The sequence below is a fragment of the Equus asinus genome, chromosome 12 (assembly GCF_041296235.1).
Source record: "Equus asinus isolate D_3611 breed Donkey chromosome 12, EquAss-T2T_v2, whole genome shotgun sequence".
Taxonomy (NCBI): Eukaryota; Metazoa; Chordata; class Mammalia; order Perissodactyla; family Equidae; genus Equus; species Equus asinus.
This window is the reverse complement of record NC_091801.1, coordinates 44,008,911-44,024,962: the sequence shown is the minus strand read 5'-3', so window position 1 is coordinate 44,024,962 and position 16,052 is coordinate 44,008,911. Positions and strand designations below refer to the sequence as shown.

The 16,052-nt window shown below is 40.9% G+C and overlaps 1 protein-coding gene across 1 annotated transcript in view; it reads right to left on the bottom strand.

The window, feature by feature from the left end:
- Positions 1-13,355, bottom strand: part of PLEKHF2 (pleckstrin homology and FYVE domain containing 2) — a 41,608-nt gene extending 28,253 nt beyond the window's left edge. The window contains exon 1 of the mRNA XM_044743956.2: positions 13,175-13,355. The gene's annotated coding sequence lies outside the window, so the exon portion shown is untranslated. The remainder of the gene's footprint in view (positions 1-13,174) is intronic.
- Positions 13,356-16,052: the final 2,697 nt, after the last annotated feature.

Below are 16,052 nucleotides of genomic sequence, written 5' to 3'. Positions count from 1 at the left end.
GTTGTGTGGATATACGTTCATCGATTGTAACAAATGTACCGCTCTGTTGTGGGATGATAACAGTGGGAAGGCTGCGCATGTGTAGGGGCAGTAGGTATACAGGAGCTCTGTACTGTCTGCACAATTTTTCTCTGAACCTAAAACTGCTCTTGAAAATGAAATCTATTCAAAAAGAAAAGAGAAAAACGTTATTGCATTTGTCTCTTGGAGAAGTTGGAATTTAAGCTTGGAGAGTTATTTGAGAAGCTTTTTGGCAGGCATTTAAATTCATTTCTTGGAAGATTTATTATAAATTATATTTCTCAGACTACTGCTCATTTAGCCATCTGTCAACTTTCTTACCTTAGAATCAAAAAATGAGGTTTAAATTTAAACAGAGAAGCTTATCCATATTTGAAAAAAGCAAAATTTTTGGCAGAGATTGATTTTGTTCTTGGGAGTTTTTTTGTTTTGGTTTTTTTGGTTTTTTTTTTTTTTTTTTTGAGGAAGATTAGCCCTGAGCTAACTACTGCCAGTCTTCCTCTTTTTTCTGAGGAAGACTGGCCCTTAGCTCACATCCGTGCCCATCTTCCTCTACTTTATATGTGGGACGCCTACCACAGCATGGCTGCCAAGCGGTGCCATGTCCGCACCCGGGATCCGAACCAAAGAACCCTGGGCCGCCGAGAAGCGGAACGTGTGAACTTAACCACCGCGCCACCAGGCCAGCCCCTCTTGGGAGTTTTAACATATAAACCTAGTATATATCAAGAATCCTGTGAATTTTCCCAACAATGGATATAAAGTGATTGGGAATTTGCCTCACTCCAAACTAAGTTCATATTGGGATATCATTTATTTGTCATATTGGAAACTAAAGAACTCATTTAATACTCATCTCTGTCTTAGAAACAGAAGACTAAACAATTTATACACTAAATTCCAGTTAGATTAGTGAATTACATGTAAAATATGTAAACTTTTGTATAAAAAAGACAACTATATTATACATTATATATATACAACTATATTAATTCTTTATCTTTGGTAGGATTATGCATGATTATTTTTCTTCTCTATATTTTACTAAACTTCTATAATAAGTATGTATTGTTTTATTTTTTTAATAAACACACAAGGTGGGGCCGGCCCAGTGGCATAGTAGTTAAGTTTGCGTACTCCACTTTGGCAGCCCAGGGTTCGCAGGTTCAGATCCCAGGCACAGACCAAATGACAGCTCATCAAGCCATGCTGTGGCGGCATCCCATATAAAAAACATAGAATAAGACTGGCACAGATGTTAGCTCAGGGACAATCTTCCTCAAGCCAAAAGAGGAAGATTGGCAACAGATGTTAGCTCAAGGCCAATCTTCTCACCAAAAAAAAAAAAAGAGAAAAACACAATTCATAGTCATAGGTAAGTTTTTCAATGCAGTAGTATAAATCGCATTTGAGTACTGATACCCAAAAAGACACAATGGCTACTTTCTTCTGTAGAAAATTGCTAAATTATTTGCACATTACCTTCCCTGCCTGTAGAGGGAAATTACAGAACAACTGCCTTATTCCTCAGCAGTAACTCCTGTAAATGACAAATAAAACATTAACCTCAGCAAGCAGTTACTGTGTTAAAACTCGCTCAAAATAAGTATACAACCTGCCGAGGTAGACCACGGTATTAAGTTTTTAAAAGTTAGTGCCAAATTAAGTAAAATTCAACAGAAACTTTAAATCCAAATATTATCAAGACAATCTATTTTAAAAAGCAATGTACTTTCTAGAATAGTGGTATAAATAGGTCGTTCATACTTTTATGCAAAGAGAAGAAATTTAAGCATGATTTCATTAAAAATTTCATTTTCGGGGCTGGCCAGGTGGCGCAGCGGTTAAGTACACACGTTCCACTTCAGCAGCCCGGGGTTCGCTGGTTCGGATCCGGGTGCAGATACGGCACCGCCTGGCAAGCCATGCTGTGGCAGGCATCCCACGTATAAAGTAGAGGAAGATGGGCACAGATGTTAGCTCAGGGCCAGTCTTCCTCAGCAAAAAGAGGAGGATTGGCAGATGTTAGCTCAGGGCTAATCTTCCTCAAAAGAAAAAATTCATTTTCAAATAAAAATAAGAACTTTTATAGCTCGGAGCCAGATAGACTTGGGTTCAAATTCTGATTCTGCAGCTTCTTAGCTGTATAAGCTTGTGTAGATGGCTTAACTGTTCTGCGCCTCAATTTTCTTATCAGTGAAATTTTTTAAATGGGAAAATTAATCCCTACTCCCTTAGGATTATAAAAATTAGGGACAATATAAGTAAAGTACATAGCAAATAGTAGGCGCTTGGCAAATACTACGTGCTCAATATACAATGGATACAGTGGTAACAGCTGTGATGGTAAATATTGTTGTTGTTGAAATTATTAATAAAATATAAATTTTTACCACTATGTGAAAAGGCAGGAAATGTTGTATTAAACTTTGACATGCCTGATTCATAGATCCCTGACTAATTCTTGCAAAAGTCCTTCCTCCACATTTGTGACTGTTTGTATACTGTAAATTGAGAACAAAGAAGGAATGTTCCCAAGCTGCACATATCCTATGTAAACAAGCCGTCATTCAGCTGCAGCCACCCAATTGCACTCCTCACCTGGTCTCCCTCTAACTCTGTGTGGAGCTGCCCCCAATACCCATCTCCAGCCCTGACTTCTACTCAAACCCACCCACGTGTTTCTTCACTTCTTAGCTCAAGCTCAGCCACCAGGCCTGGTGGGCACCAGGACAGACAGGCAAGGCCAGACTGAACAGGGCACCTGGTTCTAAAAGAGGGGCAAAGTGGCTGGGCCAAGAGCACTCGGAGAAATGGTCCATACTCCTTGCAGAGCAGTTGCCCTGCTCCACCTCAGTTGGGCCTCAGCACATTCAATCACTATTGCATTATGACTCACACATGAGGAAATCCAAATTTGGAAATGAAACTCAGGGGCAAGATAGGCAAAGCAGACAAGAAACAAGGAACAGAGGCAAGAGACACAGGCTCACAGCCAGAGACCGTAGGACGTGGAGCAGAGGACTGTTTCTAAAGCAGAGGTCAAAACTCCAAAGGATTGGAAAGGACATTTTGATCTAGAAAACACTGAATAGCTTTTTGATGATGACGCAAAGGTATACATGATCTCTTCCTGCCAGATAGCACCTTCTTCTCACTTCCCCCAAATAGTGAATCTTTTCCTGTCATTTTTCTTCCATATCATCTCCAGCATACCTTCACCTTATTTTCTCCTAGCCCCTGCTTTCCTCCAACACATTCTACTTTTCCAGAAATGGAACATCGTGTATATACATAGAAATACAAATATGCAGATCATGGATTTGAAGACCAAATAATCCTTGGAAATCTTCCACTTAGGGATCAGGTTGGTGTGGAAAGTAAAGATAGAGTGAATTAGTCATTTATTTATATATAAATTCATAAATTTATTCAAAAAATATCTACTGACTGCAGGTGAGCTAGGTATTATAAGACAGACAAGGACTATGTCTTCATGGAGCCTACATTCTGGCAAGGGGAGAAAAGACAGACAATAAACAACATCATTGCTGACAATGGTGAGTGCAATAAAGGAAATAGACGTGGTAAGTACCATGACATCACCTAGGACCATTTAGGGTGGGAGACACTTTAGCCCCATAATATTCATCAACCCCACCACCACTTTTACTCTTCTTTGAGGAGGACAATTGATAGTCTTTCAATCTCATGTTAATTGCTATGAAATTTCATCTTCAAGACAAGTATCCTAGCCAAAAGTCACCACCGCCTCTCCCACCATCACACATTGTCAAATTGCTTCCTCTGAACTATTCTTCTATGAAAGTTCTGGAGCCATCACAATGTATTTAATGGAAAGTGACTGGCTATTTTAGATAGGATGGTCAATACAGCCTCTCTAAGGAGATGACAATTGAAAGATGAGAAAGAGGCAACTCTTGGAAGAGCCAGGGAAAAGTGTTCTAAGGCAAGGTAGGAACACGTTCAAAGGCCCTGAGGCAGAAAGAGTTTATAGTGAACTTGGACTAGAAAGATCAATGTGGCTTGGGGAAGAGCAGATGTAAAGAGCTAAGTGAGGTAGGCAGAGGCCAGAAGGTTCTGGCCTGAACAAGAAGGGCCCGAACTGAAGACTTATAAGCAACAGTGATACTATTTGATTTACGTTAACTCAGAGTGGAAGGCAAAAATGGAAGGAGGAAGACCTCTCAGCAGGCCATTGCAGTAGTTCAGGAAAAGACAATGATTGCTTAGACCAGGGTGGTAGCTTTGAGAAGAAAGAGAACTAGACAAGTGAGATAGAGTAGATAGGACTTGCTAACTGACTGCAAGAAGGTGAGAGAATGGGAGGAATAAAGAATGACTCTTTGATTTAGGCTTGAGCATCTGGGTAGACTGTGGCCGCATTTACTGAGATAAAGATGCCTGGGAGAGGAGCTGGCTTGAAAGAATGGGGGGAGAATCAAGAATCATTTGACATATTTAGTTTGAAATGCTTATTATTGATCCCGAGTAGTGATGTCAACTCTAGAGAGATCAGGACTGAAAATCTAAATTTGGGCATTATCCACAGAGAGAGGGGGAATGAAAGTATGATAGGCATGCTGTGAAAAAATTTATTTGAATAAAATCCTTTAAAATCAAAGAGCTAAAGACAAATGAATATAATTTATCATAAAGAAATAATGCTTTATGCACAAAGATGTTTATTGCAGTATTATTTATAATATCAAATAAATGGGAAAACACTAAATGTCTATTTGGGAGAATTTGAGTACTTTTTCATAATGAAATATTATTATTTCATTAATATTCAGTAATTAAAAGTCTTTACTGAGACTTCTTGATAGAAAAGGAATATGTTTGATTAGAATGATACACAGGAAAAAAAACACTATGAATTTGTCTACATGGCATGATGTATATAACTACATAAAAATATACACAAGAAAGACAAGAAGGAAACACATGCAAGGTTAATCATAGTCATTCTTTTTCTTCACTCTGTTCTATATTTTCTGTAATTCCAATTTTATTAATCAGCTTAGCTAGGGTTATGATAAGGTAATAAACAACCCCCACAATTTCAATGGCTTAACACATAAAATTTATTTCTTGCTCATACAAAGTTCACTGTAGGTCAAATATAGTAAATAATAAAAGATGGCCACTATCAATACTTTCCCTCCCTATACCTCACATTACTCCCTGCATGAAGAGTAGGAGTCCAATTCCTCTCCCTTTGAACTTGGACTGGTGTTGGTGATTGGGCTTGACAAACAGAATATGGAAGCAATGATCATCCAGGACATCCAAGGATAGGTCATAAGAAGCCTTTCAATTCCTCCTGGGTCTCTTGGAACCCAGGGTCTTGGTATGCTTCCTTTCTGAACCCAGGGCCCATGCAGTGAGAAGCCCAAGCCACCTAGGAGCTCTTGTTGACAGCTCCAGAGCACTCAGTCAATACCAACATCAATTCTAGCCAGATGAGTGAGCTATTTTGAATATCCAGCTCAGGTGAGTCATTAGATGACTACAGCTCCTGACATCTGCAACCCCCATCTGCAATAGTATGAGAGCCCCTAGCAAGAACTGCCCAGCTGAGCCCAGTCAGCACACACAGAACCATGAGAGATAATAGTAAATTGTTGCTTTGAGCTAGTAAGTTTTAAAATTATTTGACCCACAGAAATCATTAACTAGAACATGTGAGCACTTCCCAAGGCAGCCAACATCCACACAGTGACTCAGGGATCCAGGCTGCTTTGCTCTTGTGGCTCCACCATGTCAATATCTGGCCTCCACTATCACCCTGAAGGGGAAGGCAGAGCTGAAAGTTCGCTTAGAACTTTTCACTGCCTCAGCCCAGAAGAAGCAGACGTCATTTTTGCTCACAGCCTATTGGTCAGCACAAGGTGACTTAGGAAAATAGTCTCTTGTGAATCCAGGAAAGAGAAAAAATGATACATTGGTGAGCACTGGCAGGGTGTACTATGCCTGTATGTTACTTTCACTTTTTAATTGTAAAATATTCCAAACATAAAAAATACAACAACTAAAATAATAGGCACCCATCTACTCACTAACCAGACATCTAACTCTTAGAACCACACAGAAAAAAAGCTTTATTTGTAAAAAAAATTATTGGATATTAAGTGCCCCTGGAGAGCTTTCTGTGCATGTTGGGTGATAATTGCTGATTACAACTCTTCAAAGGAAGTCAAGGTCAGGCTTCCTAACAAAGCCCTTCACTATCACTCCTCAGCCTACCTTTCTGGTTAACTTACAGTTTTCCTCCCAACACACTCAATACACAATCTTGTTATATTTTCCTCCTTGCATCCGTGTACTCTTCTGTTGGTAAAACAATGTCCCGCTTTTCTTTTGCATAACCATTCCTTTCCCACTTTCAGCAAAACTGAGTGGGTGGGATGGGATTAACCCTCCCTCAGCTCCAAGGATGAGCTAGCTTTTGCCTAGCAGTCTATCCCATACTCCTGGGTACAGTAATTGGTCCCATCAGAATAAAGCCCAGGAATTTTATTTGACAATTGAAGAAAGAGATGTTCTCTCTCCTGCTGAAATGAACAAGGATTCCTATAAGCCCAGGACTGTTGGCATCCACTTTGGGACCATGTAGAAAGTCTGACCTAGGAAGCTGCTCACACAGCACAAGCCAGAACAGAGAGAGGAAAAGAAATAAGACCTTTGATGGCATCAAGCCTTATCTATAGCCTGAACCACCTCTGGCCTGAACAACCTCTGGCCTTTTAGGTGAGACAATGAATTCTCTTCATTGTTTAAATCAGAGTAAATTGGGTTTTCTGTTGATTTCAACCAAAAGACTGCCAATTAATAATACCAATACTATGATCCATCCACCTTGGGTCACTTTCGGTTCTCTAAAATACATGTATTTTTACTTCAAAATATGGTTAAACTGAGCCTAAAATGTATTAAGTGTAATCGCTATAAAAAGCATGTCCTCGGGGCTGGCCCCGTGGCCGAGTGGTTAAGTTCGCGCGCTCCGCTGCAGGCGGCCCAGTGTTTCGTTGGTTCGAATCCTGGGCGCGGACATGGCACTGCTCATCAGACCACGCTGAGGCGGCGTCCCACATGCCACAACTGGAAGAACCCACAACGAAGAATACACAACTATGTACCGGGGGGGCTTTGGGGAGAAAAAGGAAAAAATAAAATCTTTAAAAAAAAAAAAAAAAAAAAGCATGTTCTGGGCCCCTGTGGTCATGGCTGAAGAACAAAGTCATCATCTGCAGCATCTAGGAAACATTTTAAAAATTGAGAACATTCCAGATTTCCAGCTGTTGAGGCATGCCATTCCTTAAGCATCGATTTGTACCCATCTGTAATTTTAGGGCATCTGCCTGGACAAATAACCATGGGCAGCTCTCTGAGGTCGAAGCGTCTCTCAAAACCATCTGCTGAGCAATCAGTTTGGACGCTGCTGAGAAGAAACCTTGGCGCAGTGTGAAGACCCTCACCTGAGGCCTGACCACTCTGGCATGGAAAGCATGTGGATAGAAAAACTCCTGTTGAGTCAAAGTTATGCTTCTAACTTCCTCATGTGGTTGTATGAATGGGGAAGTGTGTGTCCCTTTGAGTATGTGCAATGCAGCTTCAACTAGTTTGGCTGAGTAAACTGGAGAGGGTTTCAATGTAAGTAAAAGGGGGAACTGGAGAAACATTTTTCAATCAAAGAAGACAGACTCTCCCTTCCTTTCGTATTATAATTCTCTCTTCCCCTCACCACATTTGAACAGCTAAAGTAGCCTCCAAGAAAGGATGATATAACAACATTTAAAAGTTGCCAAGGGAAACCTTCCAGAAATAGTGTAGTAAATAAAACATTTGGTTTGGGGTCTTCTCAGTCATACAAATCCATCTTTTCTTGGGTCACTATATAATTTTTTCCTCTCTTCTTCAACTCTCTTGGTGTTGACAAATATTGAGGTGGTAAGATGAACTTTTCAGATTTCAGTACCAGTAATGGATGAAACAGATCCATTCAACATAACAAAGAATTTTTGAAGACTTGGCAATTTGGCAAGATGGACATATGATTTGATAGGCCCTTCAAATGCAAGCCTATTTTTATATACACTTTTGCTTACTGCAAATATCAGGGGAGCATTTACATTAGTTTATTTGTGATTTCAGATCTAAGTTGAAGCACTAGTGTCAAGCTTAGTTTTTATAAATTTTCATGAAATGTTAAAGAAAACCATATCTGCCCTTTTTTTGTTGTTGTTGCTATTTTGATCTCAGAAAAAAAGAAGGTAGGAGAAGGTAAGAACATAATTATCACCTGTATACACTGAATGAAAGAATGAGATTATAGAACAGGGGTGGAAAATATATAATACAGAAAGTCAGTAAGATGACTCATAAGTACAAGCACTGAAATAGCTCAGCTTTTGTGTATGATGTGACAGATATGCCAACAACTAACTAATGTAATAGAATAATGAGTCACGTGGGACTATATTTATTTAAAAGTTCCTGTAAAGTACACCTACATATGTAGTACCAGAAAATGTCACTGACTTTCAGCAAACATGGCTATCAGCACATAAGGGGGAAAAGGCAAGGAGGTCACCCACTGGTAAATTCCACGGCTATGCCCTCTCACTTTCTCTTCCACCTGCCTGTCTGGGGAGTTCTGGGTGTTCAGTGATTAAGCCCCAGGGGCCCACCTCTGGCTGAAGCTAAGATAGGCCTCCCTGGTTCTCCTTTCTTCTCCTCTGCAGGCCTTAAGCGACTGAGGGCCCTTCCCTCTTTCAAGCCATCACCACCAATTTTATCCCTGGTTTTACTTCTCCCCTCCAGGGCCAGAAACACAGGTTTTCTTGTTTTATCTAGTCTTTGCCTCACAAAAGCACACGAGCCCTTTCCATGCCAAGGCTTCACTTATAGATCAGCTCAGGGAAGCGGGCAGGAAAAGAACAGCGAGCGTGGGGAAGCCTCAGGGCTCAAGGAACCTAACCAAGTTCTCACCTTCCGGGTCCTGGCTGTAATTCTCGACTCCCGGGAAGTCCCTTGGCATCTGCATAGTCTGAGGTCTCTGCACTGGATTGTATCATGAGCACAGAGCTCACCTCTCCCTGCAGTAGGGATGAGGGAGCACCCCACACTCTGGCCAGCCTCCTCTCCCTCTCGGAGTCAATGCATTCTTGGGCCTGTGGTTCCAATCAGGACTGAATGATAGAGTCAACTAGTAACCCCTCTATCACCATTTTCCTGAAATAAATCATTTACATTTCTGAGGGCCCCAAATTGGATGGCACTTCTTTCTAAGCATTCCCTACTCCATAGAGCAATGACCCTCTCCAGGCATTTCTTCACACACCCCACAACAGAGCGCAGAGTCGGGCTGCCTGGTTTCCAGCCCTTACTCTGCCACTTGCTTGCTCTCTATGTGACCTCAGGAACATCACTGAACCCCTTTAAGCCTCAATTTCCTCACCCATCTGGTTGTGGTAAGGTTTCAAAGAGACAGTCCAGGTAGCACAGTGCCTGGTACACAGTAAGAATTAATGTCAGGACACTTGCCACTATCTGGTCTCCGTGATCCAGCACCCAAAGGGGTAATGCCTGGAATGCCAGGGGCCTCCTGGACTTTACTCCCTAACTGCAGTAGGTGTCCATTCTGATTGGTCAGAGCCTGCACCATCCTGGTTATTAAACATTTTTAATCTTAATGCTGGTTGTACTATGTGTGCAGAAAGCAAAGTCACACTAATGAGTGATTAAAGCACAGGACGGGTGAGACAGGAAGCCCAAGCAGCAGCATGGAGGGATAGGAGGGAGCAGGATGGCACGTTGTCTTCTGTCTGCAACATGATAGGCGAACAGGACCCTAATGGCTCACCCTAATGTCATAATAGAGAGGTGTAGGGGAGATTGTTGTGTTACTTTTCTGTGGCTGCCATAACAAATGACCACAAACCCAGCTTACAAACAAAAGAAATTTGTTCTCTCACAATTTGAGAGGCCAGAAGTACAAACTCCCTCTGAAGGTGTTGGCAGGGCCGTACTCCCTCTGAAGACTCAGAAGAGAATCTTTCCTTCCCTCTTCCAACTTCTGGTGGCTCCAGGCGTTCGTCGGCTTGTGGCAGCATAACTCCACTCTCTGCCTCTGTCTTCACATGGTCTTGCCCTTCTCTGTCTCTGTGCCTCAAATCTCCCTCTGCCTTTCTCTTATAAGGACATCTGTCATTGGAGTTAGGGTCCACCCTAAATCCAGGATGATCTCATCTTGAGATCCTTAATGTGATTATATCTGCAAAGAACTTATTTCAAAATAAGGTCACATTCACAGGTTCTCAGGGTTAAGACAAGCATATCTTTTGAGGGGGCCACTATTCAACCCACTACAATTATATAGAAAAGCAGAGGCTTTTGCACACAGAAAGCACTTGATAAATACTGTGGCTAATGGGTGTCTACATTGTGCTTGATGATTTTCAGAAGACTTTAATTCTACTACATTGAAGAGTATAATGTGAGAGCCTTGGCACTTACCCAGAAATATTCCTCAGCACAATTCAGCTGCTCTGGCTCTGGGGCAGGACCTGTTTTCCTGTCTTTTCCAGCTTCTAGAGGCCACCCACATTCCTTGGCTCATGGCCCCACAATCACTCCCACCTCTGCTTACATCATCACCTCTTCCTTCTCTGACTTTGGCCCTCCTGCCTCCCTTTTATAAGGAAATTTATTATTACATTGAACCCACCCAGATAATCCAGGATAATCTTCCCATGTCAAGATCATTAATTTAGTCATATCTGCAAAATCTCTTTCACCATGTAAGAGCATAATCAGGTTCCAGGGGTTAGGATGTGGACATCTTTGGGGGCCGTTATTCTGTTGACCATAGTTAGGAACTTGAGTTTCATTCTAAGAGCAGTAAGATTCAGTGGAGGGTTTTAAGCAAAGGAGTGAAACAAGAAGAATCAGGATGACAAAAGCAGAAGAAGAATCATACTAGATGGCAGGGACAAAAGGGTTAGCCATGGCCAGAGGATTTAAAAGTTAGATAGAAGCACCCTACGCAATATTTTCTAACTTATGGGATATCTGGTCGTGTGTAGGATAACTGATATATAATAAATTTTTCTTCTTCATAGTTTGGGTTTGACCTCTCCTAATCCTTTGAAGTTTTTATGAAGCCCTGAAATCCAGGAGCCCTTTTGTTATTGTTATGGGTGGACAGCTAGACGAGGTGGACCCTGATGACTATTTTGGTCAAGATTCTTTGCCCAAGGTGAGTAGGCCAGGTGTATGTGTGGTTGGTGGAATGCTACTTTAACAGGCAGTTCCACAACACCTTACCAAAGCATTGCCCAGTAGAGAAAGATAGAAACCAATTTAAGAATAAGGGAACAGCTAAGCAGCAATAGGAAGGAATGTCATAAAATTATCTGAAATCCAAGAATGTGGACTATGTTGATTCCTGGAAATGCTTGACTAACACTAAGTAAGAAAGAGTGCACAGGATTTTTCATATTGATTACATGTGTATTTAAGGGATATCTAAATTAATAAAGATTCAAATAGAGTTTTAAGTTTTCTGTGGGGTTTGTGAAGTTTATTCAAACATGCCTGTGCTTCTGGCAATAGCTTCTGGTCTCTGATCTTGCACAGAGTTGCTCAAAACTGCCCAGAATGCCCTCCAGCAACTATTGTTGGTTTGCCTCTTCCTGCTCCTGTCTTCACTGGGTTTCTGGTCCCATTCCTCCCCGCTTCAGCTCTCGTTACGTACCTCAACACTACCTCATTTAGATGACCCGTTCAAAGAAAATTCCTGAGTTCATTGGCTGCCTCCCACCAGTCTGGGAGTCTTGGCTCCCCCTTCATAGCTGTGGGTGAGAACCTAAGGCATCCTGCCCAGGCCTCTAAGGGTCAAACAAGCCAGGCCAGCCTGCCAGGCTTCACCTCCAAGTAGGGGATAAGAGAGAAGAAAATAATTCCTTTCCAGAATCACATTGCGCAAAAATGTTACAAGTTATTTACCAATCAGCATAAGGAAAACTGCATTCAGCTAGAAATTTTCCACAGCAACACAAATCTTAGAGTTGACACTGAATGTTGGGATCCAGAAAGGATATTATCCAATGACAACATGATGGGGAAAAACAAACAAATAAATAAACATGAAGAAGGCCATAATGTCCTTCAGGAGACTGGAAGACGTGATTCTGATGTATAATTTTCCATTATATCAGACTATACAGTACAGGGCAGCGCATGGGGGTGGGGGTGGGTGGCGGAGGAGAAGCGGGCAGAATAGCATAAAGATTTTAAAGCACAGATTCTGGACCCAGATTTTCTGGGCTCCAATCTCAGCTCTGCCCCTTATTGACTGCTGATAGGTGACTTAACCACTCTTTATCTTAGTTTCTATACCCACTTAGTCAGGATAATGAGTACCTACCTTATTGGGTTGTTATGAAGATTAAATGAGTAAACATATAAAAAGCACTTAGAACAGTGCCTGGGAGATAGCAAGCACTCAATGTGTGTTAGTTACTATCCTTTTTATTGAAATGTGTCCAACACTGTAAATCACTGATACTTGAAACAGTTTAAATAGCCCATCGGCTCCTTAAGTAAGTGGCACCTATGAACCATACCTCACAAAGCAATGAAATCATATCTGTTGATATAGAGCTCCACAAAGGTGCCTTGATGGCTGCTGGGTAGGAGGTTGAAGCATGTTCTGTCTGGTGCATGGTTTGTTGGTGAGGCAAGATGCTAAGGAGCTTGACAGCTGTAGAGTTAAATAATTCATCCATTCTGTTCTATGACTCTAAACTGAAGTCTGCTTCTCCAACCATCTTTCAGGCATATGCCACTGGTCCTAAGGACACCTGGTCAGCATTATTGGCTATTATTGGACTAAGGCCACCATTATTGGAGAATTGCTCAGCTCCAAGGGGAATATATATTGGATCATTAGGTTTCCCCTTGCTGAATTAATAAGAATGCATTTTACCACCCGCCAGGGGCTTGGATAAAGGTAATTCAAAGAAGATAGAGAGAAGAATCCCTATAAGGACATACTGATACATAACTTCAAATTGTTTGAAAGTGTAGTAAAATATTCCATAAAAAGAGGCAGAGACAGACCTACCTGCATAATCTTGGATAAGTCACTTTCACTTCACCATTCAGAGTTTGCGTCCTGATCAGCCAAGGTAAGGAAGGGGAGAGATGATGACTTAGATCAGCCTTGTTTGAAGACCAAATCCTTTCTTATGTGGAACGTCCAGAATCTCACATGAGGCATTATTGGAAACACCATCCTAGGGGATCTGTAATGAGGAGGATCTCATTTACTATGCCCCCAGGGCACCAGCAGCAGCTTACCTGGCTCAGACAAAGTTTTCCTCCCCAAGTCTCACACAGCACTGCCTCCCCTCAGCCCATCCTTATGCCCTTGGGTCTAGATGCCATGTCCATTTATGATATTCCAATTTACAGACTCCAAATATACATACGAATATGATATTTATGCATAAGCTTGGAAACATGGAAAAGAGAGCCCTTAAGTGTTCCATATTGGTCTGAAAGAATCTCAAACCTCCACTCAATTCTACGAGGTCCTTTATCTTGATAAAACCTGGGTAATGGTCTCTGATATCAGTTAATTCTCTTTCTGGGTTGATCTCACTGCATTGTGTACTCCCCACCCAGGCCCTGCTCCACACATACCACTCAGAACAACTCCCTGAGTGTTACTGAATTTCTTTTTCTGTAGAAAATAGTATAACAGTTCTTCTATAGTGGGTGTATCATTTTACATTCCCACCAACAATGCATGAGGGTTCCAATTTCTTCATATTCACATCAACATTTGTTGTTGTTGTTGTTGTTGTTGTTTTGATAATAGCCATCCTAATGGATGTGAAATGCCAGCAGATGTTGAGATCATTTGGATGGGAGAGCTTGCCAACATAACCTAACCAGACACATGCTATCCAGACCATAATTCTACAGTCAGGGTACATCCTGGTGCTCCCCAGCTTTCCCCCAACTACTCTGGCACTGTCCAAGCTCCTATGTCAGAAATCAAACAAGACAAGGGTGCCCACTATCACCACTCTTGTTCAACACAGTACTGGAAGAATTGACCAGAGAAATTAGGGAAGAAAAAGAAATAAAAAGAATCTAAATTGGAAAGGAAGAAGTGAAACTTTTGCTATTTGCAGATGATATGATTTTATATATAGAAAACCCTAAACAATCCACCAGAAACCTATTAGAAGTAATCAACAACTACAGCAAAGTTGCAGGGTACAAAATCAATTTTAAAAAATCAGTTGCGTTCCTATGCATTAACAATGAACTAGCAGAAAAAGAAATCAAGAATACAATCCCATTTACAATCGCAACAAAAAGAATAAAATACCTAGGAATAAACTTAACCAAAGAGATGAAAGACGTGTACACTGAAAACTATAAGACATTGAAAGAAATTCAAGAAGACATAAAGAAATGGAAAGATATTCCATGTTCATGGGTCAGAAGAAGAAACGTACTTAAAATGTCCATACTACCTAAAGCAATCTACAGATTCACTACAATCCCAATCAAAATCCCAATGACATTCTTCACAGAAATAGAACAAAGAATCTGAAAATTTTTATGGAACAACAAAAGACCCCGAGTAGCCAAAGCAATCCTGAGGGAAAAAAACAAAACTGGAGGCATCACAATCCCTGACTTCAAAACATACTACAAAGCCATAGTAATCGAAACAGCACGTACTGGCACAAAAACAGACACACAGATCAATGGATCAGATTTGAAAGCCCAGAAATAAAACCACATGTCTATGGACAGTTAATCTTTCACAAAAGAGCCAAGAACATACAATGGAGAAAGGAAAGTCTCTTCAATAAATGGCAATGGGAAAACTGGACAGCCACATGCAAAAGAATGAAAGTAGACCATTATCTTGCACCATACACAAAAATTAACTCTAAATAGATTAAAGATTTGAATGTAAAGCCTGAAACTATAAAAATCCTAGAAGAAAATATAGGCAATACACTCTTTGATATTGGTCTTAGCAACATCTTTTTGAATACCATGTCTACTTGGGTAAGGGAAACAAAAGAAAAAGTTAACAAATGGGACTACATCACACTAAAAAGCTTCTGCAAAGCAAAGGAAACCATGAACAAAATGGAAAGACAACCCATCAACTGGGAGAAAATGTTTGCGAATCATTTATCAGACAAGGGGTTGATCTCCAAAGTATGTAAAGAACTCACACAACTCAACAGAAAAACAAAAAACCCAATCAAAAAAGGGGCAGAGGATATGAACAGACATTTTTCCAAGGAAGATATACAGATGGCCAACAGACACATGAAAAGATGCTCAACATCACTAATTATTAGGGAAAAGCAAGTCAAAACTACAATGAGATATCACCTTATACTAGTCAGAATGGCTATAATTAACAAGACAAAAAAACAGTAAATGTTGGAGAGGATGTGGAGAAAAGGAAACGCTCATATACTGCTGGTGGGAATGCAAACTGGTGCAGCCACTAGGGAAAACAGTATGGAGATTCCTCAAAAACCTAAAAATAGAAATACCATATGACCCAGCTATCCCACTACTGGGTATCTACCCAAACAACTTGAAATCAACAATCCAAAGTAACATATGCACCCCTATGTTCTTTGCAACGCTATTCACAATAGCCAAGACATGGAAACTGTCCAAGTGTCAATCGGCCAACAACTAGATAAAGAAGATGTGGTATATATATACAACGGAATACTACTCAAACATAAAAAAAAGACAAAATAATCCCATTTGCAACAACATGGATGAATCTGGAGGGTATTATGCTAAGCGCAATAAGTCACACTGAGAAAGACAAACACCATATGATTTCACTCATGTGGAATATAAAGAAACACATGGACAAAGAAAACAGTTCAGTGGTTACCAGGGGAAGGGGGGTGGGTGTGGGCACAGGGAGTGAAGGGGAG